The sequence below is a fragment of the Nomia melanderi genome, chromosome 11, assembly GCF_051020985.1.
Source record: "Nomia melanderi isolate GNS246 chromosome 11, iyNomMela1, whole genome shotgun sequence".
NCBI classification, from domain to species: domain Eukaryota; kingdom Metazoa; phylum Arthropoda; class Insecta; order Hymenoptera; family Halictidae; genus Nomia; species Nomia melanderi.
This window is the reverse complement of record NC_135009.1, coordinates 11,766,375-11,782,227: the sequence shown is the minus strand read 5'-3', so window position 1 is coordinate 11,782,227 and position 15,853 is coordinate 11,766,375. Positions and strand designations below refer to the sequence as shown.

At 38.9% G+C, this 15,853-nt stretch overlaps 1 long non-coding RNA gene across 1 annotated transcript in view; it reads left to right on the top strand.

The window, feature by feature from the left end:
* The window catches only part of LOC143175108 (uncharacterized), a 40,283-nt gene that overhangs the window by 1,779 nt on the left and 22,651 nt on the right, over positions 1–15,853 (top strand). Inside the window, exon 2 of the long non-coding RNA XR_012999749.1 lies at positions 20–15,853. This exon is cut by the window's right edge and continues 22,651 nt beyond it. This is a non-coding gene — a long non-coding RNA (uncharacterized LOC143175108). The remainder of the gene's footprint in view (positions 1–19) is intronic.

Below are 15,853 nucleotides of genomic sequence, written 5' to 3'. Positions count from 1 at the left end.
TAGTCTATTAAGAGAATAGGAATAAAAACACATTAACCCTCTGTGGGCCGAATTTTTGTTCACGATTATAACAAAATCAGGACAAAATTAATAAAAATCGACATATGAATACGAATTAACAATCTATCAAATAGTTTCAATAATTTCATCAAACGAATATATTTTGTAACCTTCACGCCTGAGCGTGTAAAAATTTCAGTTAACCGATCACTTAATTTTATCCACCACTTTGAGTGCAAAATGCAATAAATCAACAAGACGCCAATATACTGATACGCAACTTCAAAGTTACATGGGCCTACAGACGGTTAATATCCCATAATAATCGATTACTCCGCTATTAAAGCACTCTAATCGACAGAAACATCGACTAAACGCATCTACAACGGAAAACGATCGTACCCGCAATTAATCTGGAAAATCGAGCCGACGGACGGGACACCGTACGAAAATTTGAATCTGTAGAAGTATCGGCAATCTACTTTATCACCCAGACAAATCTCGGGAGAGCCCGTATGATACGGGGCACGATAAATGGCGGATCGAAGCTTTTCAATTTCCTCGTTAAAGTTTCTCGAAAGTCACGGTCCGTGGGTCGGGGGAAAAAGGACAGCCAACAAAAGCTCGCATAAAGAACTCGTTTCCGTTTCGAACAGTTACCCGGGATATCAGGGTCCACTGAATTCCGTAGTTTTTCGATTTACCGCGGCCATGAAATTGCCCGGAGAAACGTTAGGGGAGCGAGCCGGTTTCCATTTAAAACATCGGCAGGGAAGTGACTCCGGGATCCTTGAAAATCCACTCGTTCGTCTCCGTTCGGGGCGACGCACGTCGTAAAAGTTCCATTACAAGAAACCGCAGGTAATTTGCGCTAACGAAAACACGCCGAACCGTTTCCGTGCTGGTAATAAAAAGCAAATTGTTCTTTGCCGACCGCGAGTTACAATATCCGACGGTGCTACCTCGAGGTCAAAATATCGCGAGCACCTCGCGAACGGCGTTCTACTCTGTTCTACATATTCTCTGTGCTAGCCGCCTTTTTTTTATTAACCCCTTTCCGGTGAAATGACGAGTATAGTTTGTCATTGGGGTTTCATTCTGTATAACGACGAGCTATGAAATTAGGTCATTAATTCAGATAGAATTATGATAGATGGAATTATTCAAATTAAAGAATGACCAATATTACCGGATTCAATGAACTAGAAATTTTAAACCAAAATAATCATTACAACATTCAACAGTGACTTTAGTCATATGACGAGTATAGGTTGTCATAGGTTTTCATGATATACAATGACGAGCTATACTCGTCGTTAATTGAAATTATATCATTAATTTAGATAGAATTATGAGTGATTTAAAATTTCTAGTTCATTGAATCTGGTAATATTGGTCATTTTTTCATTTGAATAATTCCATCTATCATAATTCTATCTGAAGTAATGATATAATTTCAATTAGCGACGAGTATAGCTTGTAATTAATCATTACAACATTCAATAGTGACTTTAGTTACATGATGAGTATAGTTTGTCATTGAGTTTTCATTATGTCGTAAAGTCACTGTTGAATGTTATAATTAATTTGGTTTAAAATTTCTGGTTCATTGAATCTGGTAATATTGGTCATTTTTTAAAAATCGGAAAAACTTCCGAGTGCAAAGGGTTAATATCGTATTAATATTACTATTACAATTTCAATCGATGATTTCTAAGAGTGAATTCGGTTAAGAATGAACTTCCCAAAATTCAATTTGTCACACATTTTGGGTGGACGAGAATTAAGTGGAATTTTCTTTTCGAAAAGGGAAATATCAAGAAGTTCAAAACAACTCTCCTTCCGCGTGGAGCGGCAGAGTAAACGTAAAAGTACTTTTCTTTAATTAACATGAAGCCGGCGAAGTCAGAAAAAGCTAATTGAATACCTTCTACACCCGGTGTTGAAAAAGGAAGGAGCGCGTGAAACCATTTTGATTATTTTATCGCCGCAGCGACGTCAGTTTCCAGCGTGACGTAAAGTTTAAACGGAAACGTGTTATATTTCGCGATCGTAAAAAATCGAACCGTTTCGAAATATCAGCAGGGAGAGCCCGCGATGATAAAAAACTTCAGAGTCTATTCGCGCGGCTAGAGAGAGTGCTTTACGCGTGCGATATACAATGAATTCTCGAGCAGAAACGAACGTAATTCTCCGCCGTGTATAGGGCGCAGTAATAGTTAATATCGTTTCTGTATCATGTGTTTCTGAAGTTGTACCATGGTGATCCAAACAGTATTTTTAAAAATATTTTCCACGCGCGTGAAACGTGACGTTAATAGTGACAATTGTATTATCGGCATTTCGGTGCGATGAAATATTCAGATTTTGAAGGCTAAGTCGTGAACAAATAATCTAATTAGTCGAACAGCAAGAGATCGGCACGTAGTTTTCGTTTTTTCTATTAATTAAACAATTAATATATAATTTAACTTCATATGCTGAAGGTTTTGCGTGTTTCGAAGAATCTTCGTCCGCAAAGGGTTATGAATGAACTTTCATTTATTTCTGAAATAGTTTCAAAAGTGTATCGTAGTAATGACATTAATTATTAATAGATCTGATGAATAATATATTTATATCTTTCTTGACTCATTTAGACATTTATCGGAATTTTCTTTAAAACGTAAATATAATAGCACGAATAACAATATACACTGTTAAAACAGTATGAACTGTTTGTATTTATGTTCTATACTGGAAAAAAACTTTGTTTAGTATACAAAGTATCGAAAGGAATAAAAATTCCATGCTGTGCAACAATATTTACTTACACCGAAAAACATATGACCATAAAATGCCCCACAAAACGAAAATTTTCCATATATCCTTTACGATCAAAGGATGTTCGTTTATGAAGGGACATAAAATTCGTTGTGCGGGCGAATTTCGCTGATACATAGTCCCACGAGTTTGATCTTCTTCCTTTTCTTAATGTTTCAATGTTCTTCGATCGTAAAATGCTGTTTGTAAGCACTCTTTAACTTTGTATATTATTTTAAACGATTCAAATTCAAAGTATAATTATAATATAACTTTTCTATATGATAACAAATGACGATTATAGGTCACAAATTTCAAAATATAAGGGATGTTATTTTTAATCTGTGCAAACTAATTTCCAAAAACGGATTCTCACCAGACATCATTAGTTTATAGTCAATTTTCTCGTTGAATACATAAAATCCAGTTGAAACCATTTATTAGTATGGGTTTTCTCGGAATAACATTTAATAACACTTTATGTACCCTGTGTTCCTTGAACAAGTAGTAAAATTTCAGCTGCATATTCCGTGCGCCATGAAGATGAAATATCGCATGAATCCGAAAGTTTTCTCATGATTTATAGTTGGGTTTGATTATCCCTTCGGCGCTGGACGTATTCACTTACCCGATCTCTTACGTATTTTTTCGAAAATAATTTCTACATTACTAAATAATTGTCACAATTACAGTGACTTATTTCCAACTTTTATAAAAATTAGAATACGTTTCTTGAGATTCGAAGAGCGTCTTATTCTCGTGTCTATGCAAATACACAATAATTGGATATCTTTCGGAAACACGCTTTGGTAATTTAAATACTTGCAAAATAAAGATTCTGAAATGGGTCAGTTTGACCCGCCCGCAGGCTTGTGTTAAGGGTTAGATCCCCCGCTGCTCGTATGGTTTCAAAATATTCCACGAGACAGTTTGTGCGCGGAAGTCGGTCTTCTTCGTCAAACGCAAATATGAGTCAGACGGTAATTGAACAACTTAACTGATCCACCGCTCAGCTAATCAAAGGGAGGCGGAAACCTTGATCTATCTCGTGTCTTCGCGGACGCAGGGGATCGGCTTTGATCCGACCGTGAGTCGGTCGCGTTTACTTAAGTCGCAATCTCGCGTCATACGGAAGATCACAGGCGAAAAGTTTATGTCTGCCAGGCGCATTATAAAGCGAAACCGTCGCCATTTCCTGTTGACGTTCGTTCTACGCCGAAGCTCCTCTGCCAACATCAAGAACACATCTTTGTGAAACTATTATCTCGGTGACACGGTGACGTGCATCAACATCCACTCAACGAGCACTAGAATCGCACAAAGATTAATCGGAATCTTCCGAGCCTCGAAACTTCAGAATGCTTACTTCATTAGAAAAAAGGATAAAAATATTCTATAGCATCGCAAAACTGTGTAATAACTTTCATATCACTCTAAACAATTGAACTGAACTCCTTCAATCGGCACTGCTCTAGGAAAAAATACTTTATCAACAGTCCCGCGGTACATAAGTATTAAACACGGAAAAGTCAAAAGTTACGCAAACTGGAGGTTCAAAGTCATCTATACGAACTTACCGATCATTATTATTCACTCAGATTATTCATACGAACGTATTAAAGCACAGAAAATGCTTCACGAGCGAAACAAGCACGGTTTCCCGAATTTTTCTTCGACACGAGAGAATCGAACGACAGATTTTCGGACGCGACGCGCAGCGAAAATCGGGAACATCGCGAATAATTCTTTTCCTTTCTGCGTATAATCGGTCGCCGGTGGTATCCGACGTTCCTCGGCTCGGTTGCGAGCGGTTCTTCCACGGGGATGATAATTCAAGGGTGAAATTCTGCGAGGAAACGCGCCCGCGCGCGCGCGTTGGTTTATTCATCGCGTCGCGTCTCCGCGCGGGAAAGTGGCTGCGGTGAATTATACCTTATTATGAGCCGAAAGGGCCGAGTCCTGTACACGTCGCTCACGCGAACAAATTGTATCTCTGTGGCCGCGACGTCGTCGACCGTGCAAGGAGCCGACGGAAAAGAAAGATTAGGAACGCCGCGTCGGGGGAGGAAAAAAGATAGACCGAGACGGGGGAAAATAACGCTCCGCGCGGTAATACACCGCCGGACAAGCTGCTGAATTAATACAATGCGGAAAAACTGCGTATCACACCGCCACTGGCGCTCTAAATTCAAAGTTCCAACTTTTTCCTCCCTTTCGTTGAACGCGGTAACACTATGGTAAATTATTTCCTTCCGTTTCAGAGGCAATTTCAGTGTTTCTTTTTATTTTAGGTTCTGTGTTGCTTTAATTGCTCGGTTGTTAGATTGTATGGTGCTTCGATAATAGGTTGTTCAATTTTGTACTGTTGGTTACTAAAATAATTGTGTAGAACGATTAGTATGGCATTAAATTGTTAGTGAGTTTTGTTGGTTTCAGTAATTTCAGTGAATTCGATGAATTTTTGAATGTTGCGTTAGGGAATGATTAATTTTTTGATAAGTACGCTTTTTGTTAATTACAAAAATAATTGTGTAGAGTGGTTGGTATGCAATTAAATTGTTGGTGAGAGTTTTGTTGGTTTCAGTAATTTCAGTGAACTCGATTATTCTGAACGTTGCATTAGGGGATTTTTAATTTTTGTGATGTCTGTTCTATTTTTAACATTGCTGTGAATTTTACTTACTATAAAATACGTTTTTTCTGTTAATTATAAATATAATTGACTAGAATTATTAGTATGCGATTAAATTATTGGTGAGAGTTTGGTTGGTTTCAGTAATTTCAGTGAACTCATGGATTTTCTGAACGTTGCATTAGAGAATTTTTAATTTTTGTGATGTCCGTTCTATTTTTAACATTGCCGTGAATTTTATTTAGATTTTCCTATTTGCATGAGTCTGGGAAACGGATTTAGGGAGCGGGTTTAACGGGTTAACGTCCGGTGGAACATTAAGCAACACTTGAGCGTTACAATGAATTCTGACTTATTGTAAATCGTACCTTTGATTCTTTTCGTTCTTTCCGCGCTCCTCGCTTTGTCCCTTCTCAAAAGCAATTACAACTACGGAACGTTGTTTGACGAAGTTGTAGTATCGTAAAGTGCGATAGGAACCTGCCTCCTCGCAATGGGAAAGCATCGAGTTAAAACGGGAAGAAAATGGAACAGGATTATAAAACTTTAAAGGAATTGCAAAGTCCTTTCTTCCTTTCGTCGCAATTAAAATGTTTTAACCGGAGCCAGCTTTATTGTGTGCACCGCGATTGTTCAAACAATGCATTGTTCCAGTTATTCGATAGGATATTTCCTGTAATAATACGTCACTTCGTCGTGTAATTAGAATTTTCTCCATAATTCTAGTTCCCTTCCGATTTCGATGATTTTTCATATTTTCCCTCATAATTTCTTATTTATACGTTGATCGACTTTCAATTAACAACGCGAAGTAATCTGTAGGTATACAATTGGCGATACAAATTGAAATCATCCCTTTGAATCTCTTTCGGCGCACTTCTCGAAACGTTTTCGTGAGAGATACTCTTTTATTTTACTCTTATCACTGTTCTTAGCACTCCCGGGTGACTTCCAGTGGACGCTTCGGTTCAATTAAATAATTAATGTCCATTGCTACCCCATTAACCCTTGTCGTCCACGTTCCGGAGTCTCTTAACGTCTTTGCGTTAACACTCGAGCTTCCACAGTGAAACTGTGGAAACACGAGTCCACGGTTATTGGAGCACATTCGATCGTTTAGCCAATATTTGAAACAATTTACAGCGTCGTTGCTCTAGTAGTACAATAAAAAATTCCGAGGGATATAAACATTCATGGTGACACCGGAAATAGAGAGTGTGAAGTATATTGCACTGTAAACGCCCCTTTATTTTCTTCGAAAAACACCTTAATATACAAGGATCCCATGCTTAACAATTTCCCCATTGAACCTACAATAAGAAAGTACAAAAATAATAATTTAAGTTATCGAAAATCTCAATAGTGAGATTATTATTCAATTATTGATTAATTACAGTTTATTATAAAATTACATTACTCACTATACTCAATTACAGAACACCCACTAACAACTATTCATTATAAAATTATATACTCGTTATATTCAATCACAGAATAATCACCATTCAACTATTATTTATTATAACATTACATCACTCACTATATTCAATTACATTCTAATTCTCCCTAACTCATTCCACAAAAAGCCATAACACTGAAACTACCAGACAACTCAAATTGACCATTCCCCATGTCTTTCCACACTTATCAAAAAGATAACACGTTTATCCGAAAAGTTGCTAAAACCATTGATCTATCCATACGAAAATTGAATGGCAAATCAATTAAATTCTCCACGGACTCTTAAAGTTCCTACAAAAGAATTTCACAAAGTTTATCTGCTCGGTGGTTTCAGTGTTAAGAAAGCTGAAATTCCTCTAAAAAATAACAGGCACTCCAGACTTCGTTCTCGAAAGAGAACGCTCGTGAATTTCTGGTGAAGGGTTAAAATGGGGAAAATGCTTAGCTCGGCGGACAGAGAAATGGCCGGCGAGAATTAAGGCTTGATCGAGCGTGCCCCCTAAATCGCGAACGGCCGTTTCATTAATCTTGTTTGCAGGCGATTTTTGCGTAGCCACGCACCCCGTGGAAATTTAATTCAATGCGCTAAGCCCGGTAAATAGGATCGTTAAATAATTCACGGGCTCCGTTACGCCGGTATTCAGTTTCTCCTCCCATAATTCATTTCCTCGCTTTACGCCGGCGGCCGCCGCCCACTGGGATCCGGTCCAAAACTTCATCCCCCCGGCCGGCCGAAAATTAGCTGATCAATGTGTTAGCAACGACTCCGTCGTTCTGACGCTCCCCTTCTTTTCCATGGAAAATGTTGACTTTCCCCGGCGCGCCGGACAAATTCGAGCGGGCGAACGAAATTTATGCTCGCTGCGGGTTGTCCAGGGACTGTACACGATCTTCCCAGACTGTCGCTGGAAATTGGATCGACCGCGGAAACCGTTGAAACAGGGTGTCAAGGGAACAGGATTTTTTAACGAATGGATTAACAATTGACTGCTCCTTGGAATATACAAGCAGTTTCACTAGTATCCCTTCGCGGATGTACACATCCTAGATTTTTAATATAGAAATTTCAACTCTTCGCAATCTGGCGACTGAGAGCCATTCGATTGGACGCGAAAATTACAAAACGGAAACTTCGATGTAACATGGAAGATAGATGAAACAATTTTATCCCATAATTTATGCACGATGTTTCTGCATGTAAGTTGCAAATAATGTTAACATTTCGGAAAATAATGAACGTTTATAGTGAAAGATACTGTTGAATGTAAAGGGTTAATGGAATTTTGTATTTTGTTAGCTTGAGATATTGTTATAGAACAGTGACGAAGTTATTGTCTTATTATATATTCGAGGAGAAATTAGAAACGAGTGCAATTAGAATCATACGGTTCGGTGTAATTTTCTGTTCGGAAAAGTGGATATTTCGGAGGAAGTGTATTGTGGGGTATGAATAATTATTTGGTGGAAATGAATGTTTTCGTTTGAGAATCTTGGGTTTTTCGTGAATTTCATTTTTATTGTGATATATGTTGGAATAATACACCAGTGGGAATCGTAATAAGAATCGCGGACGAATTGGCTGGGCGTAATAAGGAATTCCTGGTTTCAGTAGTATAAGAGACTCATAGCCAGCCGGCTGAAAGGGACATTTGGTAGCGGCGTGACACGCGACCGCCATTCACGGAGCTCATTTAAATACGGAAACAAAGTAATTTCGTGCGACAGAAATATAATTTGTGGGCGATGGCATGTATCCCGCAAAGTTCATGGCTTTCCTTAATCCTTTGGCCGCCGACCACCATTTCCACGAATTATACAAATAATGCTTAACAATTACGCGTTAAACATATAACTTCTCAGAATAATTTACTGTCTATTCGATTCTCGGATGGCCGTTCGCTCGAAATAAAAGAAAATCAAGTCTCTTCTGATACTCAGACGCAAACTGAATATTATACTTACGTCAGTATTTATAATATTTCTACCGAAGCTGTTAATACACCTTTTGAATTTTTAACGTGAAATTATTTTCGAAGTTTAGTCGTATATTGGGAATTGACTTTTCGACCTTTCAATAACGATTATAAAATTTATATAGGAACTGTCCTAAATTTAATTGGGGAATAATTAAAGTGAGGAATGTATTTAAAATTAAAATTTCGAAAGGTCTATTTTGAAATATTTCGGTAGAAATAGTGTTTATATTAATACCGTGTTATCGTCGTCATCAACAATACATTATTAATATCGTGTTATTATTGTCATGAACAACACATTATTAATATCGTGTTATTATTGTCATGAACAACACATTATTAATATCGTGTTATTATTGTCATCAACAACATATTATTAATATCGTATTATTATTATCATCATTACCATCACTATAATCATTGATATCTTATTGCTTGCAAAGGTATTCCTTAAAATACGTAAGTCCCAAATGAAACATTCGCTTGTTCTATAGCTTGAAAACGATAGAATTCCATTGTTTCGTTAAAAGTTAAGTGCACCTATAAGCCGAAGATATTTAAATTAGTTGCCTCAAGTGTTTCGTTGCGTTCGGCGGAACGCGACACCGTGTACCGTGTCCAATCAATTAGTTGTCCCTCGGCCAACAAACTAATCAACGCGCGCGGTCAACCTAAAAGTTCGCGATAACCGAGCGGAATTCCCAGCGTTCGCGTCTCTGCTCTGCTTAAACAGCGTCCCCGAGGTGGCCGGATCGCCGGAATCATTTGTTCCATTATGACCGTCGAGACGCCCGGGGATTTCTGACACTGGTCATTGCTGTTCCGAGTCTGAAAATTGATCGCGCGAAGACGTTTCGTCGTTAACTTCCCGATTCCAAACGTTAACTGCCTTTCGAGTCTCTCACCGGCAATGGGAACCAGAATTTCCCCAAATGAAACACACTGCAAAACGACTTCTCTGAAATTCGAATAACAATTATAAAATTCAACCGTGAATTTTATATAAAGCGTTAACATATGAAACACAGAAATAAAACAATTCCGCTGATTGTTCTTTATGCTGCGAGATCATTGATATTCCGGAAAATGTCGAATGTTTTGAATAACAAATATTATCGAGTGCTACAGATTATAAAAATCGATCTATGCATTTCTGATTATTCGAGGTTCCAGTGTTTCAACTAACCATCGATATACAAAAAACTACTATTAAAAATCATCGTATAAACAATATCTTTGAATTCCTCCAAAATTTCGATTCCTCAGTATGAACCAACAAGATGTTATTCGACTAATAAAAGCTTTTAATTTTGTAAATTTTATTATAAATACCCACAATAATTATTACATTCTCTCAAAAATATGATCGAATACTATAAATTGAAAAATATAAGAACGTCCATGATCTGTTTACACGAGAAGTTCACAGGATATTCCGTTCGATATTCAGGTTTCAGAAACTTTCCCCGGCCGTTATTCTTAACGAGAAAGAAACGCGAAATTTCGGATCTCTCTCCGATGCTTTTCATATTTCGCTTTGCAGGTTCGACTTCATTGAACGCGCTAATCTTTCAAGCTTCTCCGTTTGATCTTTAGCGTTCCATTTACCTTTTCTTCGCGTGTCCTTTCTCCCGTTCCATTCGTCTTTTCGGGAGCCCCGTTTTTGTTTCCCGATCGATCGCTCGATAGATCGGTTCCCCCTTTTAATCCAGCAATAAAGCACCACTTTTCATCTCGACCCGCCGCCCCCCGCCCCGCGCCAGTTAGCTCATTTCGTTTGTGCACACTGCTTGCCTCTCGGTTCCTCCCTTGTTACTCGTTGCTCGATTTTCCCCGCTTCGTTTCTCCGCCATCTTGTTCGCCCTCGCCTTATTTCCCCGCAACTCCATTCCCCGCGCCCCGTTTTCTTCTGATCCATCGATGGACGGCAATTCTCCTCGCCCGCCGAAAATTATCCTGCGATTTTTCCACCGAATTTCGAGAAAACATGGCGCATGCGTATTTATCTACAGTATTTCGATTAGATTAAAACACATCTGTGTCCTAGTAACTTCAAATGATGTTTGGTAATGATCTTGGTGCGTTGATCGTGATCTGAACAATGAAATTCTGAAATTCAGAGAAGTATATTATGTTTCTCGAGATTGTTCTTTTAAATTGTAACAGAGAAGATACGAGTAATTCGTGTAATTAATTTTTGCGACGACTCCTTAATGTCTGAGACGATCGTACCACTTTCGCGAGATTGCCGAGACTCGAAAGTCGATTTTCCAACGTCGATAGTTATTTAAAGGCACGAAGAAGCAATACTGAAACAACAAGTTGGAGCTGATCGTGGGCAGAGCTAGATTACTATCTGGGTTAGGTAAATAGAATTAACGGTAGCTTCGATTCCAAAAGAGGGCAAATAGAACAAAGAATATTCAAGTTGACTGATTGGAACACGGAAAGAAGTGGAAAGGAGAAATATTCCCGGCAATTCCACCTCGAAAAATAGAACTGGATCGGTTTTATAATCAAACTCAAACAACAAAAAATCCGCGCGAAATATTAATGAAATGAGAGCATAATAACGCGATAGAACTCGTACGTCTCCCGTTAATTCGACCATCGTTTAATTACCTCTACGGAGAAAAAAGAGAAACATTATCGCGTTGAAGTTTCGTTGAACATCGCGAATTCTGCGCATTTTCCGTCGTTGTCGTAAATGGACATTTATATTTGACAACCTTAATCAACTTTTCATATCGGTACGCTTTCGATTAAAAACGAAAACGAATTTCAATTTCTATTTTAATTAAAAACGGAAAATAAAAGATAAGCACGCGTTGTTTGTTGATCGTAATTTTTCCACCTTTCGCGCGGAGTGTATCGGTGTAACATTTTCGCAGAACAAAGAACGACATGCAGAATATTATCCTGTAAATCGAAGTTTCCGAGCTAATTTATTCGATAATGAAGTATATTGCGCGCGACGAAAAATACATGCGCAACGATGTTATTTGAAAGAATTCGACGGTTAATTTCTTTTAACCAAGGACCTGGTAAATTGGCCCAGCATATCATTACACGAAACAACGCGGCCAAATGAAAATGGAGGATCGCAAAGCAAATTATCCGCCGATTGCGACTCGACGCACGAACACCAGCGCGACAAGGTTAATCGACTTCTTTTTTGATTTTAATGGAACTTCAGTTGTAATAATGAAGCTAAATCGAAGTTAAAGCCGAGCATTAATGGAGGTGACTCCGGAACGAAATTGTGGAAGTGGGTCAATCCGTTTCTCAATCAATTTTTATCTTTCATGAACTTATGCTCATTGCGCGAGCCGGTTACTACGTAACGAGGCGGTATTATCATTAACGAAGTAACCGGAATTAAAAAGTGTCCTTTATTCTATCCATTATCGGACATTTCACGAAATTCGTACTCTTCGAGCAACAAGCGTGCTGGTATTATTTTATAATAACCGAATCCTTTGTGCGCTTCTATTAAGGAAATCTTCAGTCGCATTCTATGAATTCTTGTTATACACAAAATTTACAAATCGTATCCCACAACAATTGGATTACAATACACAATATAACGATAGATATTAAAAACCAGCAGAAATTGTCGCAACGAGTCACTGAACGATACAAGATAATCGAAACTGTGATTCCCAATGGAGTATCGCGAACTAAACCTGCACCGATATTTCAGTTCGATAGTGTCTGATAAATCCGAATAACAAACGCTTCTAAGGAGGCTATATTTGCTATGCAATATCCGCTATCTCAATCGAAGAGCATTCCTTTCCTTCTAAACAATGCATCGCGTAAAAAGGTGTTCTAAACGAAAGTAATTCGGTATCCATTGAACCAAACATATTTTCGATCGTAACTTCAACTCTCGATGCTAAACTTCGAATATTTTTCTCGTTCAGCAAATAGATTTCGCCGGTACGATTAAAAAATTTCTTATGAAATCATTTAAATTTATCAGACTATTGACCCTATGCACTCCAGAAGTTTTCCATTGGAGATACTCAGCAGTTTCTAATCAGACGCAGATGTGAAATTAACTTGACAAGAAATCACGCGTACATTGAGGAACACAACTATATTTCAATATTTCATATATTGATATATTATACAAAGTTTGTTAATTAAATGTTAATAAATTCAAACTACTAGAAAACAATTACAAGAAAACTTAAATTAAAATAGTAATACGAGTAACTAAATAATATTTAGATTCTAGTACAATTATCCTTTAAACGCTCTAAATGTTGACAGTCAACGTGTTGACACGTTGAATGCCACACAATTTCACAGTAAAAAATCCTCGAAATGGAAAAAATATAATATTAAATCATTTAATTGAATTGCATTGTTATTGCGCGTTCATCTAGCTGAATGTCGCCGTATTAGATAGCATTATTTGTAATACAGAAATGTTTTCGTATAGTCATCGTTTCATTAAGTGAATTATACTAATTCGATTTGGTTGGGGGTCAGCGATGACCCCCACGGCATTCAACGCGTTAAACTTGACAATTTCGCCGTGTCAAATCGATCGGCGACCGAGAAGCGCCTCTGGAGTGCAGAGGATTAGCATCTCAAGAATGGAATAACTTCAGAGGAATCCAATGAATGAACAAAATTAAATAATCAAACGAATCGCCCCGTGTAATAATAGGCAAGGCCAGGCGAACGCCGGGGCAGGCGGCGGTCGGACGCGAAAATAAACTTTCGCGGCCATTACCGTCGGCGTCTATATTTAATCGGGTCGCTGCGGGTACAGTAAAATTCCGTATCGATTTCCCATTAATCGGCTATTAGTATGCGATACCTAGTTTGTCCGTGTACAGGAAATGACTTCGACTCTCCCGAGATAGTAATAAGGCAGCAATCGTCCCGCGGGAGCGGACGTTCTTCGATAACGCGCGATACGAGCCGCCTCGCCGCGCGGCTTAAGAACTCTCCGCCCGACGAATTCAGCTCGGCCGCGGGCCCGCTAATTGTATTTATTATTGGACGTGTAAATGAACGATGCTCGTTCCACCGGCCTGCCGGATCTTGATTAAATATTTAATGATTAATTAACGGGGAATCGACTCGATGGTCGTATCGGAAAACTGATGTACTCGTTGCATTCAGTTTCATTATAGAATATTATTAATTTGTTGCCATTATTATCGTTGTTATGTGCGGACTGTTATGGAAAACTGCTCTCTGGAATATTGAACAATGATATTTTAATACTTCTGGCGCACGAACAACGAAGCGCATACGGGAAATGTAAATATTTCCATGTAATCGCGCGTTATGGCCTAATTGAATTTATGTTTTAACTGGATATTGTATAAGTAATATCTATTTAATAATTATTTGAACTATATATATGTATATATATATATAAAGTTTTAGATAATTTTGGACAATTATTATCATCATCGTTGTTAGTATTATTATTATTATTATTATTTTATTGTATTATTCTGTACTCGTGCTATATTTGTATTCTAATAGATTTCCCCTCTATTTTCAATTAACAAGCGAAATGAAGCTAAATGAAATTCCGTGACCGCATCGGGGATACCACAACGCTCGCAGAAACGCGGGAAAGAGAATAATCGAGGGTGGCAAAGTATGTCGGTCAAAGGGGTGGGATTGAAAAAATACTTTAGGCGGGATCGTGTGCCAGGAAAATAGAAAATTGAAACATCGAGCCCCGTCTAAACGCTACGCCCGCGGAAGTGTTGACATTTACTAGCCACCCCTCATTGTTAGCGATAACTGTTCCCACGTTTTTGGCAGTTTTCCAGCAGCCGCCCGCCCGCTCGCTCGCTCGCTCAGCCTGCCGGCCGGCTCTCTTCGCAAATCACTCCGCGGGCAACGTGTGAAATAGTTATGCGAGACAAATTGCTTGGCATAATACGGTCCGTTATCGCGCGAAATGATAAACGAGACGGGAGTTTGTTCGCGGCGCACGCTAACAGACACGCTGCGCGCGTATCGATTCGAAGTATTCGATTCGATGCGCGAAACGTAGTGTTTTCTTAAACTTCACTTCGTCGTTTCATTTTTTGAAACTAGATTATCGAAGCAATTGCGTGGGGGACAATTATTTCGAAACAGATCAATTTCATTTGTACCGATTCAGAGAGCGAGAGGCGAAACGATATGGAACACAGCAGTGTTGTGAATTATTTAACAATTCCCCAGCGATATTTATGCCAGTTTTAAGAATATTTTAACGGTGTTTCCTTTTGTTTCCAACTGTCCCTTGAATCTCGTTCTTCGATCTCCACATCGAATGCACACGATTTAACCGAAGGAAAAGAGAGAATAAGAAGCGCCTTTTATCATATCCAACGATTGTTCATTTGCGAAACCTCATCCGCAGTGTCGCGAAAGTACGGAAATGAAGTTTGAATCCTTTCTTCGTGGAAAACGCGGCTGCAATCGACTTTAGAAACGAATCGATCGCCGTTTCGTTCGCGTGGCCGGTCCTCAAAGGCGAGTCGCTGGTGTTCGTTAACGGAAACGCTCGCGCGACATTTGTTTCTTAATTTCCCGGGGACTTCGCCGGGAGTATCGGGACAAACAAAGTTTCAATGGGACGAACGGCAAAAAGCGCGCCGGCAGCGAGCGTTTTTCGACGTCGAGAAGTTTTACGAGACGCCCGCTGAATCGAACTGTTCTGTCCGCGAAGCTTTTTCGAAAGTTTACGATCGCCGGGTATTTTGTTTGGCGCGCGTCCTCCGACAGGCTCGAAGAAGATGGCGTTTGTCGTTTTGCCCGGTCCGGAAGGAGGTTCTTTTCGAAACGAATCGGAAACTGCGTTTACGCGATGGAACACTCGCGAAGGGGCTGGAAGTTCAAATGAAACCAGAGAAAGGGAAATTCTTTGGCGGACTCTTTATTCAATGTTGATTTCGTTTATTTATCTCATTTGTTTGTTCCATCGAAATTCTTTATTCAACTTGAAGCTAGT